Source organism: Pinus tabuliformis, chromosome 7 (genome assembly GCF_031772625.1).
Source record: "Pinus tabuliformis cultivar Carrire ecotype Pingquan chromosome 7, CPIR1, whole genome shotgun sequence".
In the NCBI taxonomy this organism is placed as follows: domain Eukaryota; kingdom Viridiplantae; phylum Streptophyta; class Pinopsida; order Pinales; family Pinaceae; genus Pinus; species Pinus tabuliformis.
In genome coordinates this window covers 1,297,015,520-1,297,040,816 of record NC_142293.1, presented here as the reverse complement: position 1 = coordinate 1,297,040,816, position 25,297 = coordinate 1,297,015,520, and the positions used below count along the sequence as shown (strand labels likewise).

The 25,297-nt window shown below is 31.6% G+C and overlaps 1 pseudogene across 1 annotated transcript; it reads left to right on the top strand.

Moving 5' to 3' along the window:
* Positions 1 to 22,759: 22,759 nt before the first annotated feature.
* LOC149252259 (cytochrome P450 750A1 pseudogene) lies at positions 22,760 to 24,437 on the top strand (annotated as a pseudogene). Its single transcript, XR_016265452.1, has 2 exons — positions 22,760 to 23,701; positions 23,796 to 24,437. The product of XR_016265452.1 is annotated as a cytochrome P450 750A1 pseudogene (transcript).
* The last annotated feature ends 860 nt before the right edge of the window (positions 24,438 to 25,297 follow it).

The window sequence follows — 25,297 nt, the reverse complement described above, 5'->3', positions numbered from 1 at the left end:
TATGATATTCTATGGTTGAAGTTTGTGTTCCTGCTGCTGTGTTTTCCATTTGGTTAAAGATCTTCCAGTAATATTCAAGAATCTCATGATCAAGATGTACTATCCAGAAAATAATATGTTGGCGGGGTTCCAGACCTTGACCAGGTCTCACAACACTATTTAGATCAAGAACTTCAAGTTCTTTCCTTACAACAGGTGTTGCATAAATTCCGGCTCAGAAAGTTGTGGGTATGGCTCAGTCGTCTCACCTTCCCACTCTTTCAAATTGCAAGAATGCCCCTTACTTTTATTGGAAGGGCTGAAATGCCTAACATTTATATCTTGAAAGCTTTGCTCAGATCCTACAATTTTATCATGAATATCAATGATGTCTAAAATAGATAACATTGCTACTCGAGGGGAAATAATAGAACCCTTCCCAAATACTGTTTGGGGACCTACCAATGCTTGAGATTATGATTTGCGAATGATTTCGTCTATAAAGGTCATTCTTCCAAGGCCAACTTGACCTTGAGTTTTAGTGGTTTTTGGGGTAAATTTTGGATCTATAACTATCTGGTTTGTAGTCCTAGGATTCTTCCTAGTCATACACACTAAACGATCTAAATGTACCGGCTGAGGGCAGGCACTGGCAGAAGATTTTTACTTAGTGCATGCGCAAGTTCTTACCTTCCATCTTTAATACCCAACCCTTCAAATATACGGATAACACTTATTTGAAAACCTTCCTGGAAACGATGCCAAAATGTTGGGGTGTTTTGTTATTCCTAAAGGACCAAATGACCTCTACACATTAAATCATCAACCCAAAGTTTCATCTGTTTATTTCAAGGTTTTCCACACAATATGTGCAAGAGACAGTGCTAATATCGCCTAACTTGTATGAACCTAATGAAAAGTAAATGCATATTAATGAAAGGAACAAATCACATTTATTGAAAGAAATAAATCACACTTTGATTCTAGACTTCAATCTTAAATAATCAATACTGCTAAAGGAATCAAATCGTTAAGTCTCCTACCAAAAATAGTGAAGAAATCCAACTGAATACAAAGTTGTTTCCTAGGGAACTACATCTGCAAGTAAAAAACAACACTATAACTAGAGATGAATTTGCCAAAAATGATATCAAATGATAAGAATTAAAAATCTACATTAATCAATAGGAAAAAAGGAAAGATAATCATTCCAAAGAACCAATTGCAGTAAATCTAACTCTCTGATATTCAGCTATAACTGTTGCGAAAACACACATTTTAACAACGAATCTGATTAACATAAAGTATATCTAGAGAACAACTAAATAATTGAATAAAAGGAACTGAAATTAGAATACAAACTTAATGATACAATAAATGGCAGTAGTAGTTCTAGGACTGAGCCCAAAATCGTTGGAATTCAACTGCCTCGTAGCTAACTCAATGCAATAAGTTAAATTCAAATCACAAAAGTCTCCATTAAAATATAATGAGTGAATTACAAGGAATTTTTGTAGAGGTTTACAATATAGATCAAAATGATTATATCTCTAACTCCTTCTTCTCTTTTACTGAGGTTCAATCCCTCATTCTTATATTACAAAACGAGCCTATTTTCAAATAGAGAGTGATCTTGAGAATCTGAAGATTGTCAGGATGCTCTATTCAAATTACAAAAATCTCCATCGTTTCTCGGAATAGCAGGGTCAAGATCTTTTCTCCAACTGATTCACCCATGATAGAAGTAAATCTCATTCAATTGGCTTTAATTAACCCAAACAACCCCACATAATCTATTCTTCCTTGGCTATTCCAAGGAACAACATCTAGTATTAGATATCCCTGTTCACATAACAGTTCAAATCGTAAATAAACTAGGCCTTTCATAATTTAAATCAATTCAAAAGAGATAAAATAATGAAAATCCATTGAATCCTTTATAGGATATATATTGCACGAGATATCACATTCTGCACACAAAAAGTGTTAGAAAAAAAACATCAAAATAAGAAATAAGATAAGAAAATTGTATCAATTACGAAGCTGAACAAATGTCACGACCAAGATTATGTCCCTTCATAACCATTTGATGAAAGAAACTCTGCATTATTATTCACCAATATCAACTCCAAACATATATAGGGTGTCTCCTCCAAAGGCACATTAAGAGATTCCATGTTGTTGTTCATATTTTCAAGCAATGCAATCAAGTGTTCATTTATCTTTGTGTTCCACTTATACCAATAAGCTCCTTTAATTGAATTATACATTTGTATTGCAAATAAATAAAAACACACTGTGACCTATAGGAATAGGGTTTCTCACAAATATCTTTAGTGGATTCACCATCATTTGATAACCACAAAGGGACATCAATGTATCCTAAATAGAGTATTATTGTGAAAGCTTCTTAGAGCAAGTTCCCTCTCAAAATATAGAACAAGTCCCATTCCCAATGGACAAATCTCTTTGTAAGAATTCCATAGTATTTTCACAAATTTACTATGTCTTGGTATAACTATGCCCTATGGCACCATCCTTCTAAGATCTCCTCTAACATCAAAGCTTATTGCATATACAAAAAATTGAAAGGCTATCGTGCATGCCAAAAACATAATATGAATTAGTAAGATTATGTGACATATGATAAGCTTTTATTATTTTCAGTGCTAAGACCTTGGATGCCTAATAATTGACTGAGATTACAAGCATAAGATGGTTGATATTCCTCATGTGTCTTTACTTGAAAACTAGTTCAATGCATAAGGCGAATATTTGAAGATCTATTCCATGATTCATGGCAATGCATATACAAACTTTATTCTTTACTCAAAATCAACAAAACCCATGATAACTTAAATATTTCATTGTCATTAAATCCCCTTAAGACAAAATGATATTCAATAGCCAAGAATAAAGTACTGAAAGTTGCATTAGCATGGAAAAATAAACTGAAGCTTGAAAACCAATTCAATACTCAAACATAGCTTAATGACTAAAGTGGCATTGATGTGAAATTAAACTTCCAGCATGATGATGTTATTAATATGACTTAAAATTTTGTGAAATGCTTATGATGATCGAGGCTTGAAGATGCAAACCAAAGAACGAGAGGCAAATTGTAGTGTGGTCAACAACGCAAGACCCATGCCTACAATTTACAATGCATACTAAGGGGATATAAGACTTAAAATGCATCATTAAAGCAACACATTCCCTAAACCCTAATGCATTCAGAAGGATATAAACCAAGATGAAGCAAGGTGGATATATATAATATGCATCATGAAAGCATGAGTAACCAAAGAGATTGATGATAGCTGGGTCACTTAAGGACTTGACTAGTTTAAGACCTAGGAATACCTGTTAAAATCTTGAAAAGAAGAGGGGGGCCCAAAATTTGGGTGTTAGGATAAAAAATCTGGGTCGTGATGTAACAACTACAATAGTACACTGAAATCAAAGCATTGATTTTAGTGTACATGCATTGACTCAACATTGTTACTTTATTTATATTCAACTTATTCCTCATATAATTCTTCAAATATACTTCTAAATAATACTCTATGTTTTTAACAAACCAAAGAAGCTAAGTAAATTTGAAGTGATTAGATTTATCATTAACATATACATATACATATTGTTTATCATTTATAGATTGTGTCACTATAATAAACATTGGAGAAGATATATTGACATTGATCCTTCTTGATAATACTACTCATACTTTCCACCAATTGAGGAAAGTGAGTAAATTTCAAGTGATCAAATTAATATTAGGCATATACATGATATTCATCATCTATAATTTTATGTGACGTCCCATGATTGAAACCAACTTATACTCATCTTAACCCAAGATCTATCAAGGACTGAGAGGAATCAAATCTCTTTAAGGTGTACAATTTTCTTCTTGTTTTTCACTCTAAAAGAGGTTTACACTTCAAGAGATTTGATCCCTAATAATGTTTGATAGATATAAGTTAATATGGATCCAAATTGATATTAAGATTCAATTTTTATTAACATTACAAAATAATAAAACATCACAATCTTCCTACAATCCCATAATTTTAATATAAGTTTTCAATTTTTTTATACAATTGGAATAAACAAACATCAAAATTAGAACAATTAAAAAAATAATTAATTCAATATAATATTATTATTATTCAAATATATTTTAAGTCATAATTTCAAATCTTGAAGAGAAACTTTGTTAAAAAAATGTGCACCTAGAAGAGGTGGCAGCGGGAGGTGAGGGTGTAATATTTTTCCTTGAGAATCAAGAAGAACATAGGTATGCTTGGGTTTAGGTCACACTTCTAACAACATTGTTGAAACCTATGCCTTACATAAGTGTTTGAGTAAAATTGTGAATTTGGGAATTCAGGAGGTGATTGTTTTTTGTTATTCCTTGAATATAATTCACCATTTATATTCAAGATCTCTCCCCTCATATACAAAGTTAGGTCATGATTTCGATTGTATTTATTAGTTGTATCAGTCTATCCATAAGAAGAAATGTCTCCATGTTCTTATATCAAACAACTCCAAGGTTGATCACATGGCTAATTTGGGGCTAAGGATAAATCAATGTGAACTTTGGTGGTAGGGGGAAAAGGGGTATGTACCCATTCCTTAATTGTTAATAAAAAATCAAAGGGAAGAAAAAATTCCTCATGGTTTAATGTAACATTTTGATGCATTGTAAATTTTATTTTTTGTTTGGTCAATATTGGTGAATGTACAAGTGGAATGTTGTAGATATTGTAGCATTTTTTTCAAAAATTTCAAGGTCAAAATTCTGTAGATGGTTGTTGATACATACTTCATTTTGACCATGCCCACTGGTTTCAACTTTCTTATGTAAATCATATATCTAAACTTAGATTTAACTTAGTGTATTTTAATATAATAACTACAATCAATTCTAGTTTGAAAAAAAATATGCAATAAAAAAATTGCAAATAAAAGTGAAAAGAGATTTACCTTTCTTTGTACTATATCAATTTTTTGTGAAATATTGTTTGGAACCCCTTTGAAGTGAAAAATTAAATATCACAATAACTATTTATCTAGTAATATTACATTACAATAACTAGAATTCAAAGTTTCTAATGTATTAATTACGCCGTAAGGCGTTTCCATCTGAGAAGAACTCCCCCCAGCTGCCACTCTACACTAGTTTGGACCGTCCGATCAAATGTTAGATGATTGACAGTTTTCCTATCATAGATCTCATTGCTTCAACTATCAACCGATTATTGATTTAAGCAGGTTAACTCAATGACATATAATATTAACTATATAGGGAAGGCTTCACCGAACCTTCCCCAAATTTCCAATAATGAAATCCAACCCACGGTTCAATTTATTTGTCAACTGTGAACTATTTCCCTGCAATTTCATGGCATTTTCCCTCAATTTCACATTTCCCATTTCATCTCCTTTGTCTTAGGGTATTTTTAGAACCATCAGCCCTCTATTGTTGTGTCTATAATCTACGACAAAAGAACAGAGCAGAGCATGAGAATCCATAATTTATTTTTACTAATTCAATGTCTTTCTCCGTACGCTTTTGCTTGGTAATATATATGTATTAGGGGTGTTTAATTTCATGTTTTGTGGTGGTGTTTGGTACTAGAGATTAATTCCAAAATTAGACACAGAGGGGGCATAGTTTTGTACAACACATCTTCAACTACCCATTAAGGAATACCTCTCTCTGTAGTTGATTAACAATGAAACTTTAAAATGGATGGGTTCTAAGATAACGTGGAAGCTCGACCAGAACAAATCTCAAAGTTGTGGTGCTTGTTTGTACAGTAAGGGAATTTGTGGTAAAGACATTTCAGAACCAAGTTCAACATTTCTTTGTTATTATCCATATAACACCTCGCATCCAGAGAAATGGCCTGCCAATGTTATTTGTATCTTTCCTATTTTCTTTTGGTAAATTTGATTACAAAGATTAGTGCCGAATATTCAATCTAATAGGATTATATCAATTCTATGGTTTTTATTTTATTTTAGGGTATTTTTAGTTGGATATTTCATGGAGGATTTGAACTATTAATTTTTTAGTAAGTATATCTTAACAGTATACCTATTCACTGTAAATTCAAAACCCCATAACCAATATGTAAATATTCTGTTGTGTTTCCGGATGTGTCAAGCATTCTCTGTTAGAAAAATGTGGATGGTTGCAGATACTCAAACTACCCAATGAAACTTTAAAATGGTTGGGTTTTGAGATAATTTGGGAGCTCGACCGGAACATATCTTGACGTTGTGGCAATTGTTTCGAAAGTAAGGGAATTTGTAGTAAAGACATTTCAGAACTGAGTTCAACATTTCTTTGCTATTATCTAGATAAAACCTCGCATCCAGAGAAATGCCCCACCAATTATATTTGTACATTTCCTATTCTCTTTTGGCAAAATTTGATTACAAAGATTAGTGCTGAATATTCAATCTATTAGGATTATATGAATTTTATGGTTTTTTATTTATTTTAGGGTATTTTTAGTTGGATATTTCATGGAGGATTTGAACTGTTAATTTTTTAGTAAGGATATTTTAATAATATACCTATTCACTGTCAATTCAAAACCCCATAACCAATATGTAAATAATCTGATATGTTTCTGATGTGTCAAGCATTCTCTCTTAGAAAGCTATGGATTGTTGCAGATACTCAAACTACGCACATGGCAGAGATACAAGCAATTACTCTATTGTAATTAGTAAACATGATTCCATCCTATCCAGTTTCCAATTTTCCAATTTAAATTCAAGGTGAATTTCTACTTGTTTCCATTATTCTCTTGGAGGTTTGACAAAGATCACATTGAATTCAATCTCTTCATTCCACTGTTGGTTTCTCCATTGGAATAACATAAATATTTTTAAATTATTATGCAAAGAGGAAAAAACGCATGGTCGAGGTCTTGCTGGTTACAAGAGAAGGGAAATTGAAGTGATTATACCCTCATGGACCTCTGATAATAAATTTGTGAACATTATCTTATGAATAACTTTGAGAGGCTACAAATTTCTTCCATGAGGAAAACGAAATTGGTGGAGGGGGATATGGGTCAGTTTATCTAGGAAAACTTCGGGATGGATGAACTGTGGCAGTGAAGAGATTGTATCAGGAGAACTCTAGGAGAGTTGAACAATTAATTAATGAGGTAGCCATATTTTCATCATTTAATCATCCATATTTCATTTGTCTTTAGGGCTACACCCCTATAGACAGTCCATAGTTGCTACTGGTATACAAATTTATTTCAAATGGGACCTTGGTCGATCATCTTCATGGTGATCGCAAATTTACCAAAGGATTACCATGGAGCATTCACTTGAACATTTCCATTCAAACAACCAAGGCCTTCGCGTTCCTTCAGAACATCGATCCACCTATATTCCACAGAGATGTGAAATCCTCTAATTATCTCTTGGATGAGAAATTCAATGTCAAGGTTGTAGATTTTGGTCTTTGCAAAGTATTGCCTGTAAATGCCTCACATGTGACTACTTCCCCACAAGGCACTCCAGGGTATGTGGACCCACAGTACCATCACTTCTATCAACTAACAGAGAAATCAAATGTGTACAGGTTCAGGTCAGTTTGGTGGAGATCATCTTTTCCAAATAAATTAGAATCGAGGGGAAATCAACCTTGTCTTCATGGAAATATCAAACATCTAAGGAGGGGGTTTGCATGAACTATTGGATCCGCAACTAGACATTGAAAAAAATGATTAGGTGAAGGTCATGGTAAGTGCAGTTGTAGAAATGGCATTTAGATGTCCGGCGTCAGAGAGTGATGACATACCACACATGAAAAAAGTTATTGCCCAGCTTGAGAAAACAAGGGTTGCCTTTCCAACTCCAGATCAATGCTAGGGCATCAACCAACAACCACCATCTCCCACCTCAATGCAAGTCATCTCCCACCTCATAATGGTGATGCAAGAAATTTGATGGAGTAATATTTTGATGATGTCAATCTATGGTATAATCGGATAATCTTCTATTTAGAGAGGATTATTTTAAATTTAAAGCTCCAAACACAAGGTAATCCTAGCAACTGTTACTGTTGTAAAATATGAACACCCGATTCTTTGTTTTAGTCATTTCATCCTGTTCCAAACATGATACATGTTTTTCAGAAATAAGTGTCCCACTTTGAAATTTGTCCTCATTGTTTAATGCTTTTAAGTTATCATCTTACTAGCCAACAAGAAACGCGGTCGACAATAGTCAGTTGTACCCACCATTACGTTTTTTTTTTTAATTTCAAAGTTTCTCTATCCATTAGAAACTGTGAAAAAACCTGCCCACCAACTCCTAGAAAGCACTAGTGCAAAATAACACTCTAAAGTAAAATTATGCATGAACTTTTTTCCATTCAAAGCTCTTGGGTGTTGAAAATGACATAGGTTAAAGAGTTCCTTTTTAATCCTTTAAATGAACAACAAAAATAAGTAATAGATCCATCCATTGATTCTACAACAGTGACTGATTTACAGGTTTTGCGTGGGAATAAATAGGCATTGTTTCTCCAACATCAAAGACACACACACACACACACACACATATGTATCTAGATATCCACCAGTAGCAGACAAGCCCCAACAAATACAGTTACTACTACAGACAAACAGGCCCCAAACAAATTTTGAATTCCTTGCCTAGCACTGGATGGACATCAAGCCATATGCACGTATGATCCCAATAGAAGATTGATGTGTTTGGAATCCTTTAAACAATTTATTTTGAATGCATTTCCTACCAACTTGGCTTATGTTCATGTTGATGGTCCTTTGATACAATCACTAGGTTCAATCACCCAAAAGATTGAACTAACAACAAACCAGTGTGTGTGTTTTTGATACATCTTATTACAGGATGTCTTCTTTTAAAAGCTCAATGTACATGTTTTTGATACATCTCATTACAAGTTTTAAAAATTGCTTCTATTCAAGCTGGAATTAAATCCCCTACTCATTCTTTTTGTATTCTCTAGGACTATACGACTAAGCTATATAATTTTGGGTTTGCATATCTGAGGTATTCTACCTTGCCAATGATCTCTATTGGTTAATTTGGATAAGAGAAAGTAGCATCCAAAGAAGAAGATATTGTGGAACAACACGCTCAGCAAGTCAGGGGAGCAGGCCCACCCATGTTGTCATATCAGTAAGTGCAGCGAAGGAGGCATGTTTGTAGACTATTACTATTGCAAAATAGAAAAGTCAATGGCATGGTTCATGTATGATGAAATTTGTTAGTATCCTGAGTCAAGGACTTCAAATAACTCCTCCAGAGGCTACAAAAACTGGATATATGATTGGAAAAGGTATTTACTTTGTAAACCTAGTGAGCAAGAGTGTGTAGTGTTGTTGCACACATAAGAAGAATCCCATGGGATTGATGCATTGATCAAATCAGATCTCAGTATGCCCAAGGTAACAAGCTACTAAAATTTACATCCTTGGTAAGCGATTTTCATGTTAATGTGGTTAGAACAATAATACTGCTATTTAATTGAAATTTTAACCTCCTGAGTCCCAAATCCCTTGGATATTATTCTCAGGAAAGCTCTGCCTTGCCTACATCGATTGATCTCCTGATTTACTATGAAGCTCCTAACAAGTGGCCGAGAAATGCTTTATACTAAGTTAATTTAATCTTAATTTTAGTCTCTCAGAATCCATTTCTTTCAGCTCTGCTGCAACTGTCCACTCTTGCTTCACTCTTAATAAAACTCATTTAGTGTAGTCTAAAGCCTATTTTATGTGTTCATTGTGTGTATTCTCTTCAACCAGTTCCAATTGCCCCTTCCTCTTAACAAATTTGAGTTTGTTGTAATTTGTTTAGCTCTTAAATCTTGACTTTTGTCATCTATTTTCATTATGGAGATTAGATGATACTTAATATCACTTCAATTTTTTATGAGCTTATATTAGAGAAGGATCTTGTGAATTTAGTTGAACCTTTATATTTGTGGGTGGTCTTGAAATGTCAGTGTTTTGGTGGTATTTTGTGTTAAAATGTTTCTTGCCAAAAATAACATAATGTGAATAGTTGTTCATGAGACTAATGTAGCACTATTTTGTGCTTAATCAGGTTTATCATCCAAACATCAATTCCAATGGTAGCATCTATTTGGATATCCTCAAGGAATAGTGGAGTCCTGCACTGACAATATCGGAGGTGCTTTTGTTAATTTTCTCTCTTCTGACTGACCCAAATCCTGATGATCCTCTTGTTCCTGAAATCACTCATATATACAAGAGCCAAAGGTCTCGTTATGAGGAGACAACAAGAGCATGGACTCAAAATTATTCCATGAATTTATTCCACTCTTGTCATATGAAAGCCAAGGAAGAATTTTCATTTCATGAAAACTTGGTTTTGCTTGTATCAAGTTTGAATCTTCCTCAAGTTAAGAATATAAGGAAAATTATTGTTGATGCTATAAGATTGAGAATTATAGTGATCTATCAATATCATATGATATAACTGAATGTGGTGTCTATTTGTACATTTAAAAATGGAATTTGGAGCTTGATTCATAATTAACAATGGATTTTGGTTTGTTTCAAGTAGTGATGATTTCCATCCTTTGTTAGTTTATTGTAAGAATGTTAGTATGGTTTCTATTGCTTTAAATAATGGTATGCAATTTCTTGAGCAAAGTCTTTTATTAAGTGTGTTTTCCAGGTGCCATTAAATAATATTTTATTGATGCAACCTTCTTGTGGGTTTCCTCTACTTTTGACAGAGTAGTTTCATGGTCCAAGATTAACATCTGCCTGTATGGTTGGATGTTTATATCTCATACCTCTAATTCCATTGATCTGGTTTTGGAATTTCAGTGTCCTCTGGGATTTGGGAATGTAGTAAGATAAATGTGGCTAATCCACCTTGCAACATGGTTGGATATTTATAACTCATAGCTCAAATTTCTCTGGTCTGGTGTTTTAATACATTTGGGTGAAGGCTCAAGTGATAGGTTCCTATTGTGATTTCTGTTGACATTAGGGATGATTGTATACTTGGTTGGGATCAAAGTTACATTTGTGACTTCTTTTGACAACAGGGATTATTGTACACATGGTTGGATTAGAGTTGCATTTGTGACCTTATTTTGACACTAGGGATGCTTGCGTTTGTTCCTTTATGTTTAGTCTCATGTTCAGGGAATTTTAAAGGGATGAAATATCCGCTCCAAGTATTTGGTCCCCCAACACCATAATCACATAAATCTAAGAATTTGTCCTCCATCTATTTCTTTTTCTTTCAAGAAATAGATTGTTCGTCCATTTTCATTCATTAATTGCTTTCTTATTTATTCATTTGGAACAAAAAATAGGTTCTCCTTCCACACACTTGCATACGTATTCACTTATCATCTAACCAGGTAGGTTTGGTTGGGAATGAATGCCAAGATAATAAGAGGTGACGTGGACTCCTCAATTGAGATGGTGAAGTGTTGTTGTCCCTGAAAGGTCAACCCTCCATTTTCTTGCTGGAAGGGTTAGGGACGTTTATAATCTTTGGGTCATTGAATGTGAGATATTTTGCAACAAGAATAAGTTGCAAGTTTTTTCTGGATTACCCTATTATTCATGTTTCTGCTGTCATGGTTATTATGAAATTTAGAAAATTTTGGTTCATAGATCATGCTTTTTAAATATATTATTGTATATAAATTCAGTATTATTGTACTGTTTCACATCTGTCTACTGTTCTATGGTATCCATTCTGAAATTAGATGTTATGCTCGCTGATTAATTTGTTCAAGGGCCTATTTTTCTAATCAATCAATATTTTGTTGTGGAATTAACAGTATCTTGAGGGTTGTTTGCATACCGAATAGTTTAATAGTGGTTAGTGTGGAACCTCCTAGGCCATGTTGAGAAAATGCGTGCCTATAATGATGAAGTGTGCTTGAGTCTTAAGTTAGGGCTACTCAATTTTGAAACAATGACAATGTGGAAAATGTCCATTGCCAGTTTTAGATGTTCTACTCACTGATTCAATTTTTAGAGGGCCTATTATGTTACTTTAACTAATGTTTTTCTTTGTTTTATAGTAATATTTTGTCTTTAGTGCATTGATTGAATTTGAGATCATCGATGCATACAATCATGGAGATATGTTTCAGCATTAAGTTTGGCCAACTCATTTCCAGGAGGACAGTTTGGGCAATGTTCATCGACATCCACAAGATAGACATTAGAAAATGATTTGCTAAGAGAAATTTGTCCCCAACCAGGTAAGATAGACATTACCATTGATTATGACAAACAAGAATTTCTATGGCCATGAGGCCATTATTTGGAAAAATCACGCATTCACAATATCAAACTATTACGAAACTCACGAATTCATGTTGACACTTTTCTTGACTTCATAAGGCATAATTGATTCCACTGTTTTAGCCTATTATAAAGGTTCTCGATACAAGCACCTTACCAAAACTATGCTCAACTACCTTCTAACCAGTGTGAGAAGATGATCACATAAATCTAAGAATTTGCGTCCATCTATTTCGTTGTCTTTCAAGACATAGATTGTTCATCCATTTCCATTCATTAATTGCTTTCTTATTTATTCATTTGGAACAAAAATGAGGTTCTCCTTCCACACACTTGCATATGTATTCACTTGCATTCTAACCAGGTAGGTTGGGTCGGGAATGAATGCCAAGATAATAAGAGGTAACTTGGACTCCTCAACTGAGATGGTGAAGTGTTGGACCTGAAAGGTCAACCCTTTTTTTGCTTGTTGGAAGGGTTGGGGACATTTATAATTTTTGGGTCATTAAATGTGGGATATTCTCCAATAAGAATAAGTTACAAGCTTTTTCTGGATTACCATGTTATTCATGTTTCTACTGTCATGGTAATTATGAAATTCTTGGTTTATAGATCATGCTTTTTAAATATATTATTGTATATAGATTCAATATTATTGTATTCTTTCATGTCTATATCCTGTTCTCTGGTATCCATTTTGAAATTAGATGTTCTGCTCACTGATTAAATTTTTCAAGGGCCTTTTTTTTAATCAATCAATATTGTGTTGTGGAATTAACTATATCTTGAGGGTTGTTTGCATACCAAATAGTTTAATAGTTTAATAGTGGTATGTCGTTCCTCTGTTTTTCTTTGCCTCTTCATATCCTCTTTTTCCTCTTCATTTTCCCCTTCTTCATATCCTCCTCTCCACATTCATTTCATGATGATCAAAAATCTCTCTTGGATTTTAGGAATGAAATAACGAGTGATCCATTGCAGAGACATATACAATGTTTTAATGGAAAACCCTAAAATAGATCGCTTCCACATCTCAAAGAAAACACTGAGGTAAAACATAGAATGTTAATTCAAGAGTGGAAGGCAAATACTCAGACTTTGTATTTAATCTCCATAGAATATTTATTTTCAATAATTCTTTATATGTCACGATTTCTTCTCAAATCTATGCTTTACAACGTTTCCTTTACAACATTTAATACAATATCTAATTGTAATTTCTAAATCACTTATTTTAAGTATAATAATATATTTGAGCCAGAAAATTCATGTTTTAAGCCTAGCACTACACGGAAATATCTTTTTCTGATTGTGAATAATTAAATATCACAATAGCTATTGATCTAGTAATAGATAAATTACATTATGATAACTAGAATTCAAAGTTGCTAATGTTGTAGTTTCTAGATCACTTAACATGTCTTAAGTATGGTAATGTATTTGATTCGGAGAAATCATGTTAATAGTAATATACGGAAAGATCATTTTTTCCTGTAGATTAATATGTAAAGAGTTAATGGAATAATATTAGATAGTTTTACATAAATAAATTTATAACTTTGTTTGTGCACAAAATTTCTAAGATAAAATAAGTATACATTGAAAATGACTAATTAATTAATAATAATTCTCAGAATAAATAAAATGTATTATTTAATAAATAATATTATAAAATATAATATGTATTAATTAAAATTACTAAATTTATTTATCTTAACTTTTTTATGTTTTGGTTTTTTAGCTAAAATAATTTTTCCCGTAGATTAATATGTAAAGAGTTAATGGAATAATATTAGATAGTTTTACATTAATAAATTTATATAATATAATAAAATATAATATGTATTAATTAAAATTACTAAATTTATTTATCTTAACTTTTTTATGTTTTGGTTTTTACTCTAAAATATTTTTTTTATAAAATTATTATTTATATTATTTAAAATATATTTTATAATTCAAATTTATAATTTTAATATTTTTTTTTTTTAAATTTTACAAATAATTAATTAAAAATATTAGTATTTCAATATATTATATCTTAAATAAAGTTGATTCATATTTTGTAGGTAATTTGGACAAGAGGAGATATACTTGAGGGTATGCTTTTATTTTTGTAGGATAATTTATTAGTTGGATGTAAGAGCTTCAAAAAAGAGATGTTCTATTTATGATAGTCATAATGTAGGTGTATTGATATTGGGCATCATTTTGTAACAAGAGTTATCGATGGAGATGTGTATATCTTAAAATGGTCCACACTCAAGAAAAATTGTAGACATGTTTACAAAGCCAATGTTGTTATAGAAGTTGTGGTGGTGTTCGACTTATTATCACAATCACCCACACCATAAAGATGACAGAATGTTCCAGGAATATGTTATATACATGCACATCAATCCCAAAACAAAACAAATGCATGACCTTTTGTGTTTTTCTTAATTTTTATTATTATTTTTTAATAATCACCTCCAACCAACTTTGGTATATTAGTTTAGTCAACCAATTTAATGAACCAAAAATTCAAAATTATAATTATAATTATATATTCAATTAAGGTTATCTCAAGTGGTTGGCATAATGACAATTATCTTCCCCACCTAGGTTAAAATCCCTGCAAGTGACATGATGAGCTATAATTCCTTTGGTAAATATTGTTGTATTGGCTTGGTACTAGCAATCTCACTCTAACCTAGTACTAGAAACCTCACTCTAATTGATTGGTACTAGCAACCTCACTCTAATTGTTAGGCTCAAAGAGAGGTTGATTTCTTTCCTCACACACACACATCCTAAAAATCTTTTTAATAATTAAAAATACCATAATCTACCTGCTATAACTTTAAAAACACATTTTAAACATTTAAAAATCATGATCTAATCAAACAATTATTTCAGTGAAAAGCTCCAAAACCTAGAATAGTTAGACAAAACCATTAAAAATTATTAAAAAAATTACAAGATTTAAAATAATTTATCTTAATCAATTTATTTTAACAACTAATCATTATAATCCCATTTTAATCAAGTAATTTTGATGACTAGTCAATTGATATAATCACTACATGGGAGGGATTAATAAATATACAATGCACTAAATTTTATAATTATCTTTATCTTTGATGTTTCATTAATTTTTAACTTTCATTAACTTTAATTTATTTTTCTAATTATTATAAAAATAAATGTGAAAATATGTAAATATTCGTAATCATAGTCATAATATGGTGTAAATTATTTATTAATTAATTTGCATGCTAAAAGAGCCAAAGAAAAACAAGGTTTAAGAGACATCACTCAACTGTGGACCATCTTGTTACTCTTAAGATAAATTTTGAGGAATGGTGCAATAATAAACCTAAGTTCTTCTATTGTTTTCTTAAATTTAAAAATATTTTGACACCATTCCTAAGATGGTGCTATGGAAAAGGTGAGAATATTAATGGTTCCTCTTGAGTTGAGGGTTTGTGTGACAAGGTTGTATGAGAACATTATATCCAAGATTAGGACCACTAAGGCCTGGTCAAAAGAAATTGACTGCAATATCAGATTCAAGCAAGGGTGTCCCTTATCCCCTTGGCATATACATTGATGAGCTAGAAGTGTGTTTGGAGGAGGGAGGTTGTGTTGGCCCCACACTCACTTGTATAGTCATAACTCTTCTACTTTATGCTATAATATTGTTCTTTTGGAAAGAATCCATTATGATATTAACAACCAACTAAGAACCCTCCAAGATTTCTACTCCAAGATATGTATGATTGTTAATATTGAAAAAAACTAAAGTGTTGATAATTAAATCCAAAAGTATCACCTATGATACTTTAATTTATGATAACAACTACTTGGAGGAAGTACATTCATGCAAATATCTAGGAATCAACATCCATCATAAGCTGAATTGAAATTATAACAATGAGAAAATGATAAATGGAGTTTGGAAAGTTTATTGTGGGTTGAAAACAATTGTAAGTTGGTAGATCCTTGGATATAGGGAAAAAACTCCTCTTTGAGATTATCTTAACTCCTATTATTTTACATGGATTTGATGTGTGGGGGTACATCCTTAGATTCTTAGAGGAAGATTGATCAGATTCAAAAGTAGCTTATAGCCTTCAATATCAAGATTAAAGGAAATACCCAATATTCTATTCTCCTGATTGAAGCCATCCTTTCCCCCATTGAAAGCATGGAAATTACTAGGTACCTTGTGGAAAGGAAGAATTTATGCAACATGCAAGCGAAGAGAATTCCTAAAATTAATTCTAAATCTAGTAAAAACCTCTACGTGCCACTCAAGTGAGGATGACATAAGGATGCGCAAGCTTGGCTAAGACATTGGGGGATAAAGGAGGATATCATTTTGTAGAATAAGGATAATATTAAACATATTATTACTTCCCCATTTAATGTGCATTTGTGGGGAAATAAAGAGTTAGAGGGAAAAAAAAAGTAATATATTATAAGGAGGTCATCAACCTCAATCTAGAAAACCAAAATTATCTTTTTGTCTTAACTAGTGTTAAGAAAAAAATGAACATTTCTAAAATTCATGAGCTCCACAATAAAACTGGGAGTTGGTAGATTCCCAAAACATGTTGGGATGAAAGAGTTTATCACCCGTGCGATGCCAAGAGCATTGAAGATGAAAATCACTTTCTCTTAAATTTCCTTTTTTATACTCACATTTGATCTAATTTTCAAAATATTTTTGTTGATACTAACCTTCTTGACCTTTTAAGTTAGAAAAAAATTGGCGATCTCAGAACACTTCTCTCACTTATTTTCGAGTACAGAAAGAAAATGTTAAATAATTCTAATTAACCTCTTACCTCCTTAACGCTTAGTATACCATCTAGGTATTTTTGGATGTTAATGATCACCGTCATCATCATTAGAAGTTTGATTCCTTCATAACCAGGCATGATTATACTAGTAGTGAATATGGGAAAAAGCATGGATGATATCAGCATGTTGAAGACTCATATGGCTAGGACCTTTGATGTGAAGGATATAATGGTAGAAAAACAAATCTTAGGCATAGAAATACATAGAGACAAGAAAAATTGTAAGCTTGATTTTTCACAATAGAACTATAACAAGAAAATGCTTGTAAAATTCAAAATAAATAATATGAAACTTATAAATATCCTTTTAGCTTCTCATTTTAACATTTCTTTAGTTTTATGTCCTAGTAATGAGGAAGAAGAGGATTATATGTCTCATGTATCATATGCTAATGTAGTAAGAAGTTTGATGTATGCGATCATATATACTAGAGAAGATATTTTATATGAAGTGGGCATTGCTTGTAGGTGCATGGAAAATCCAGAAAGAGAGCATGGAAATGGAGTGTAACAAGTGATTTGGTATCTTAGAGGAATAAGTGATTATTGCAACACATTTAATGGTTGTAGTGATTTTATTTTCAGTAACGTTGATTCATATTTGACAGGTAATTTGGATGTGAAAGCTTCAAGAAACAATTGTTTTATCCACTACCAAGGCAAAATACATCCTTGTCTCACATGCTTGCAAGGAGGAAATTTGATTGAATGGGCCTTTTGGGTGAGCTTGGAAGAATGTAGGATGATTTAACAATATTTTGTGATAATCCATATTATCATAGTAAGACTAGGCGTATTGATATTGGGTATCATTTTGTAACACAAATTATTGATAGAGGTGGAGTATCTCTTAAGATAGACCACACTCAAGGCAATTTTGTAGACATGTTTACAAAGCAGTGTTGTAATAGAAATTGTGGTGGTGTCTAGCTTACCTTTGTTTATAGAAGAGGTGATGAAAGGGCTTGGGAAAGATATCAAGTAAATTGTTGTAGAGGTGAAGATTCTTAGAATTTGTGACAACAAAATTATAAAAAATTGTAAAAATAAAATAAAATTATATCATGTGAATATTTTGGAAGCTTGAATAACATTGTTCGTTTTTAAAACTTATGTAAATTTATATAACAAACGTAATGGCCCCATGATAAAATATATCTAGGGCAGCTAGAGAGATGATTAAAGTGGGTTGTAAACCTAGATAGATATATCAAGGCAACCTGAAAGATGGGTGGAGTGGGTTGTAAGCTGGATTTTCTTCTTGATAAATAAAATACCTTACTTTAAACAATATTAGTCTTTAAACATGCAAAATTCATGTTATGTGAATTATTCATTGCGTCATTATTTCTCTATTATTGATATCTTACACAATATTAGTCTTTAAACATGTAAAATTCATCTTATGTGAATGATTCATCGCTTCATTATTTCCTTATTTTAAATATTTCTTTATTATTAATATTATCTGCAGCTTGTATAAAATATTAACATACTTTAACATCTACAAAACATTCAAAAAATATTATCATGTTGGGGTGGAAGAACATGAAGAATTGGCTACAACAAACCAAATCTTACCCCTCTCGTCAATATAACGATTCCAAAAACCATTAATATTTCCATATCTGCTTGATAATTGTAGTTAGCTTATGATTTTTCTAATACAATTAGAAGATATTAACTTTCACAATTAGTTTTATTTTAAATTTGATTAAAACAAAATTAATATTAATATTTATTTATTTATTTAAAAATAACATTTAAAAAATATTAATAATTTTTTTTATTTCTTTAATATATATTTTTCCATTTTAAAATTATTCCGAAGTATTTTCAAATTCTGAAAGTAATTAATTCAATATTAATATAGAAATTTATATTATGAAAGAAAGGTATAATATAAGCAACTTATGAAAATCCATACACACAACCTTTGAATGCTACACTCTATAGTTGGAAAGATGAAAGCGTATGTTATATAAATTTGCCAATCTGGGATTTACTAAACCAAAAAGAGGCTGAATGCCAAACGAGCTTTAGATAATTTGTTCAAACTTTAGTATATTTTTCCCGTAAAAAAACCATGAAACACGGATCACAAAAGTGGAAAATGGTATAATTTTTCAACTATATTGATAGACGATAAAATTTGGCAGAAATGTAAAATGCGGTGTAATCTTTTTCGTTTTCTGACAAAACGACGTTCGTCACTTTCCCATATTTTGATCTCTTCTCGAAGTGGGCAGAGTTTTATTTTGGACGGTTCATGCATTATGACTCTGCCCTCCTTTTGCATCGTTAATTACATCGCTTTTGTTGGTACTATGGATAATGATCCGGCGATGCAGCGTCTCCATATGATAAAATCAATGGGTTCACATTAGTGTGTGTGATTTGCTCGAGTACGCAAAGTGCAGTTTTGGTTGTATTTAGAGATGTTTTAGATGATGATAAGTATTACAGATAATGATAAAATCAATTAGTGTGTGAGATTTGTTCAACTGTTTAAAGTGGAGTTTTTGATGTATTCAAAGATGTTTTGATTTTTGGTTATTTATTTCTTTTTAAGGCATAGTATGTAGTTGACAGAGAGCTTTTAAAAAATTAGAAAGATTTATAAGAATTAATTTTTTTTCTGTTTAATATTTTTTAAAGTGTAAAATATAATGTGGTATTTTTATGGTTTAAATTTTATTTTTAATTTCCATAAAAATATTATGATATATTAGGAACCAATGATTTCGCATAAGATATAGAAATATCATTTATAGAATATCATATATCAATAACAAAAAAAAGTATTGAGGTGATTTGCTTTTATTGTAAATTTTAATAGATTTTATTTTTATGAGAGATTTTTTGGTGTAAATCACATGATATTTCATTTGTCGAAGCGTTTCAAACCAACCAGTGTGGTTCATCGTCAGGGCAAGTTGAAGAATCAGATCTAGCTTTGCATGTTAAATAGTCAGAACAGAGCATCCAACGGCTATAATTCTTGACCAGGTAACGACTATATTGACTAACGGCTAAATTTGACAAGGGAAACGGTTATATAATTTTATTGTAAATTTAATTATTATTTCATAACATATAATGTATATAACTTAATTTTATTGTAAATTTAATTATTATTAGACTATTTTTTTATCAAGTTGAAATTTGTTTTTTATAAAATATCTTAAAGAAGATATATAATTTTTTCATATATATATTAAAAAGATTGAAAATCCAATGATACTTTATATATAGTTAAATCAAATTTTAAATTCAAAATATTTATTACATTATAATCTTTATTTAAATAAAATTATTAGAAATTTAATTTTTCTTTTTAAATTTTATAAATATAAATATAAATTGTAATATTTAAAAATAAATTATAAAATATTCTAATATTTTATTATATTTTAATAAAATAAATTTGAACTTTAATAATTACCATCACTTGTTTTCAAGATGGTAAACTACTCTAATAAAAAAAAGTAATTGATTGCAAATGATAATGTTAATTGATTTGGTTTTACTTAAATCTTAAATAAATCTCATTTCTGAGACTTAAAATAAATAAGTGATTTGCTTTTATTTAAATAAATTTTAATTTTGAAATATAAAATAAATGGTTAAATTATAGTTATATAAAGTAATATAACTTAATTTGTTTTTTAATTATATCTTTTATTTTTAAAAAAATTCTAAAGAAGATTAGTTCATACATGTATGCTGACTTTATTGTGTTTAAAGATATTGAAGAAAAAATCAAAATGTACTTGATATATGATATTTGAAAAGACATTAATGGCACAAATATGATTTAATGTTAATTTATTATGCATCAACTGAGATATATTAAAAAAAAAAATTGTATTTAAGGGATTTTATCTCTCTTTATTGATAAAAGATCTAGAATTATGAAAAATAATAATGGTTACATGGTGTTTTTAGAAAATTAAAACTAAATTTCATAATACATTTTATTATAGAACTTCCTTTAATAATAAGCATTTATCATATATTTTCATTTTCCTTTAACAATATATGTTTATTATATTGAAAAATATATACTTATCATATTCATATTCTAATCACATTTATTTTATTTTTATCTTATTATTTCAAGTTCTATATTCTATTATTTCAAGTTCTTTGGTGTAATTCATAATTGATGTAATTCACTACCATTTTTAACATAAGATTACTAATATATGCATCAAATAAGTGTTCAAATAAATACAATAGGCTTGAGATGCATGTTGAGCATGAAAATTTTTCCCAACTCTCTCATATTTAGCAAACTTTTCATAAATTTTTATAACTCTATTTTTTATTTCATTCTTAGTTTTTTTATTAATTGAAGATAGAGGTTGTGTTGGCACAACACTTCATTAGTATTGTTTTAACCCTCTTCCTTTATGTTATTGATATTTTCCTCTTGACGAGGAGTCATTAAGACCACTAATATTTTCCATGCTAAATTCATGACAATTAAATCCAAAAAAATTACTTATGATACTTTCATATATTACAATAACTATTTGGAAGAAGTTCCACCATATAAATATCTTCGAATCTATATCCATCATAAGCCCAATTAGTATTATCACAATGAGAAAAGAATAAATGGAGGATAGAAAACTTATTATGGGCTTGAAAATAACTATAAGTTTGCATATTTTTAGATATGGCATAAAAATAAACTCTTCCTTGAGACTCTTATTATTTTATACGGGTGTGAAGTTAAGAGCTGCAATATCTATAAAGAAACATGGAGGAAGATAGAGAACACCTTAAGGTAGTTTATAACCTAAAATATCAAGATTAAATGTAACACTCCCTATCATGTCTTCATGATTGAAGATAGTCTTTCCCCATTGAAAGCATGGCTATGACTAGGTATGTTGTATATAAGAAGAAGTTAAACATCATGGAAACTAAGAGGTTTCCTAAAATTGCTTTCAACTCTAGCCAAAATCCCCACTTTCAGCTCAGGGATGTATTTTCTTGGTTAGACCATTGCTAAATAAAAGAGGAGATAATTTTGCAAAATAAAAATAATATTAAAATTATTATTACTTCAAAATTTTGGGAGAAATAATGGACATGTGAGAGGAAAAAAGAAAACTAAGATATTATAAGGAGGTACTATCAAACCCAATTTCAAAAATTAAAAAACATTTTTTTTATTTTGACTAATGTTAAAAAGAAAATGAACATTATTAAAATAAAAACAAATTCTCATAAATTTCATAGTGAAACTGAGAAATAAACTATTCTAAAAGCCCCATCAAACTTTCCTAACATAAAAAAATTTAATATAAAAAATCATTTTTTTACTGTTTTTGCCTAAAAATAAAATATCGAAGAATTCTGAATAATCCAATATTTTCTTAAGATCCAATAAAATATATTTATGCATGGTTTGAATTATTTGAAATTTATTTACCATTTGCTTCACGATTATTTGAAATTCACTTACCATTTACCTTCACGCATATTATCGGGATAAACTGAGCTTTGATAGACCTTAGGGCGGCTATAAATAGCATACGCTTCTTCCTTTCATTCAGCGTCAGTTACCAACGTGTGTTCGATATGGAATTTCATATTACACTGCCTGCTAAAGGCTGTGAAGGTGCTAATGCAGCAGCTAGTGTTGGTTTATTTCTCTGTTTATTTTTCATACTCTTATTGCATAAGAGAAGGATTAGGGCCAGATTGCCTCCAGGCCCCTTTCCATGGCCAATCGTCGGAAATCTCTTCCAACTGATCGCTCCTGCTCACCGCGTTCTTAAAGCCCTTGCTGACCAATATGGCCCCATTCTGTTTATGCGCTTAGGCTCTGTCCCTACCGTCGTCGTCTCTTCTTCGGAGATAGCCAAAGAGTTTCTCAAAACTCACGACTTGAATTTTGCCAGCCGACCTCCAAAAGCCGCAGGGAGATTGATGTTTTTCAACTCTAAAGATGTGGCCTTCGCTCCTTATGGAGATCACTGGAGGCAAATGAAGAAAATATGCGTGTTAGAACTGCTGACTGCCAAAAGAATTGAGTCGTTCAAGGGTGTGCGAGAGGAAGAAGTATCTGCGATGATCCGTTCAATTTGGGAGGAGAGTGAGAGCGGAATAATGGGTGTGAATATTAGCAAGGCCCTCTCTACTCTCAACTCCAATATAATTTGGCGGATACTGGCGGGGAGGACATTTTCTGACGATGATTTGGGTGGCGATTTCAAAGGTTTCAAGGATTTGTTAGTAGACCTGATAACTGCGTCGGGGGCTTTTCCCATCGGAGACTTTATTCCCTATTTGGATTGGCTTGATTCGCAAGGTATCAAGCGGCGCATGAAGAAAATCCATAAAACATTCAATGAGTTTGTGGAGAAAATAATAGACGACCACGTTGCTCATCGCATGGCCGCGACTTCCAATCACCAGAAAGACGAAGAGCCTCACGTCAAAGATTTCGTGGATGTGCTGCTCGAGAAAGCTGAGGCCAACTCCAAAATCACAAGGGAAACTATCAAGGCTCTTGTGATGGTGTGTCTCTAGGCCCTGGGCCATTCTATTATCATTTTTTATCATCATTCGTTAGAACTTAAATCAATCAAATTTTTGCATTAATTGTATGCAGGACATGTTCGTAGCCGGGACGGACACAACATCAACTACGTTAGAATGGGCAATGAGTGAGCTGCTCAGGCATCCACATGCCATGAAGAGATTGCAGCAAGAAATCGAAGATGTAGTGGGCAAACATCGCCAAGTGATTGAATCCGACGTAGCGAGGATGAAATACCTCCACTGCGTAGTGAAAGAGACGCTAAGATTATACCCAGCGGCACCGCTAGCTATTCCTCATGAATCTGTAGAGGCTGTTACAGCAGGCGGATACTCTATCCCTAGGAAAACAATGTTGATTGTGAATGTGTGGGCTATAGGAAGGGATGTCAATGTGTGGGGGGCAGATGCTTCCGAATTCAAGCCTGAGAGATTCATGAAGGACGAACATGTGAATTCAGCAGATCAATCAGACTTCCGTATGATTCCGTTTGGGGCAGGAAGGAGAGGATGCCCAGGGGCCCCCATGGCTATTCCCACCATTGAACTCGCAGTGGCTCAGCTGATGCACACTTTTAACTGGAGAGTTGAAGGTGATCCGTCGCAGCTTGATATGACGGAAGTTTGTGGGCTGACGATTCCAAGGCAAGTTCCGCTGTGTGCTTATCCAAGCTTGAGGGTAGGCTTTCCACTGAAGTCCAGCGATGAAGCGTAGGAAGAGGCTAGGTACCGTGGGGCTTTATGTACAGTGGCTTCCCTATTTTCCCTAGTGGCTTTAATTTAGCTGCCAATGCTTTGGCTACATGTTATTGTAGTTTAGTTTATGGTATTCTAATATTCGTAGCAATGCTTTCGCTACATGCTCTTGTAATTTAGTTTATGGTAATTACGTAACGTTCATTATTATGCTGATTTCGGTACCTTGCCTTATCATTGGTCAGTGGGATTCTTGACATAGAATTTAGATTGTTAATCATATAACCAGCAATAAGCAACTTAGCTGAAAAAATAAATTTAACAATCACATTAACGTTTCTTTATATGAATTTTTTTTTAACAACCACATTAACGTTTCTTTATATGAAACGGGCACCAATATTAATTAAGGTTCATAATCATCCTCTACTTCTAAATTTTTATAAATAATTTATAGAAAATAAAATAATGCAATGAATCCTCTACTTCTAAATTTTTATAAATAATTTATAGAAAATAAAATAATGCAATGAATCGTGAAAGTATGCAACTAATTATACATATTTTAATTAATTTTTAAAGGATTTTTTGGGCTAAAAATATACATCTTTTTCACCTATTTGGCGTTGAGTAAAGAATCGCCAAAGCATGTAACAAATTTTACGTATTTTAATTAATTTTTAAAGGCGATTTTGTTAAAATAATATATCTTTTTCATTTGTCTGGCTTAGAGTAAAAGGTGAGAAGGTGCTCTCTTAAGGCACTTAATGTTGATCGGAAAATCTACTAGCAAAAATCGAGTCAAGGTAATCAAGCCATAGAGTTAGGTAATCAAGCTATAGATGAGGTGTATGAATTATCTCAATACTCATATTATTT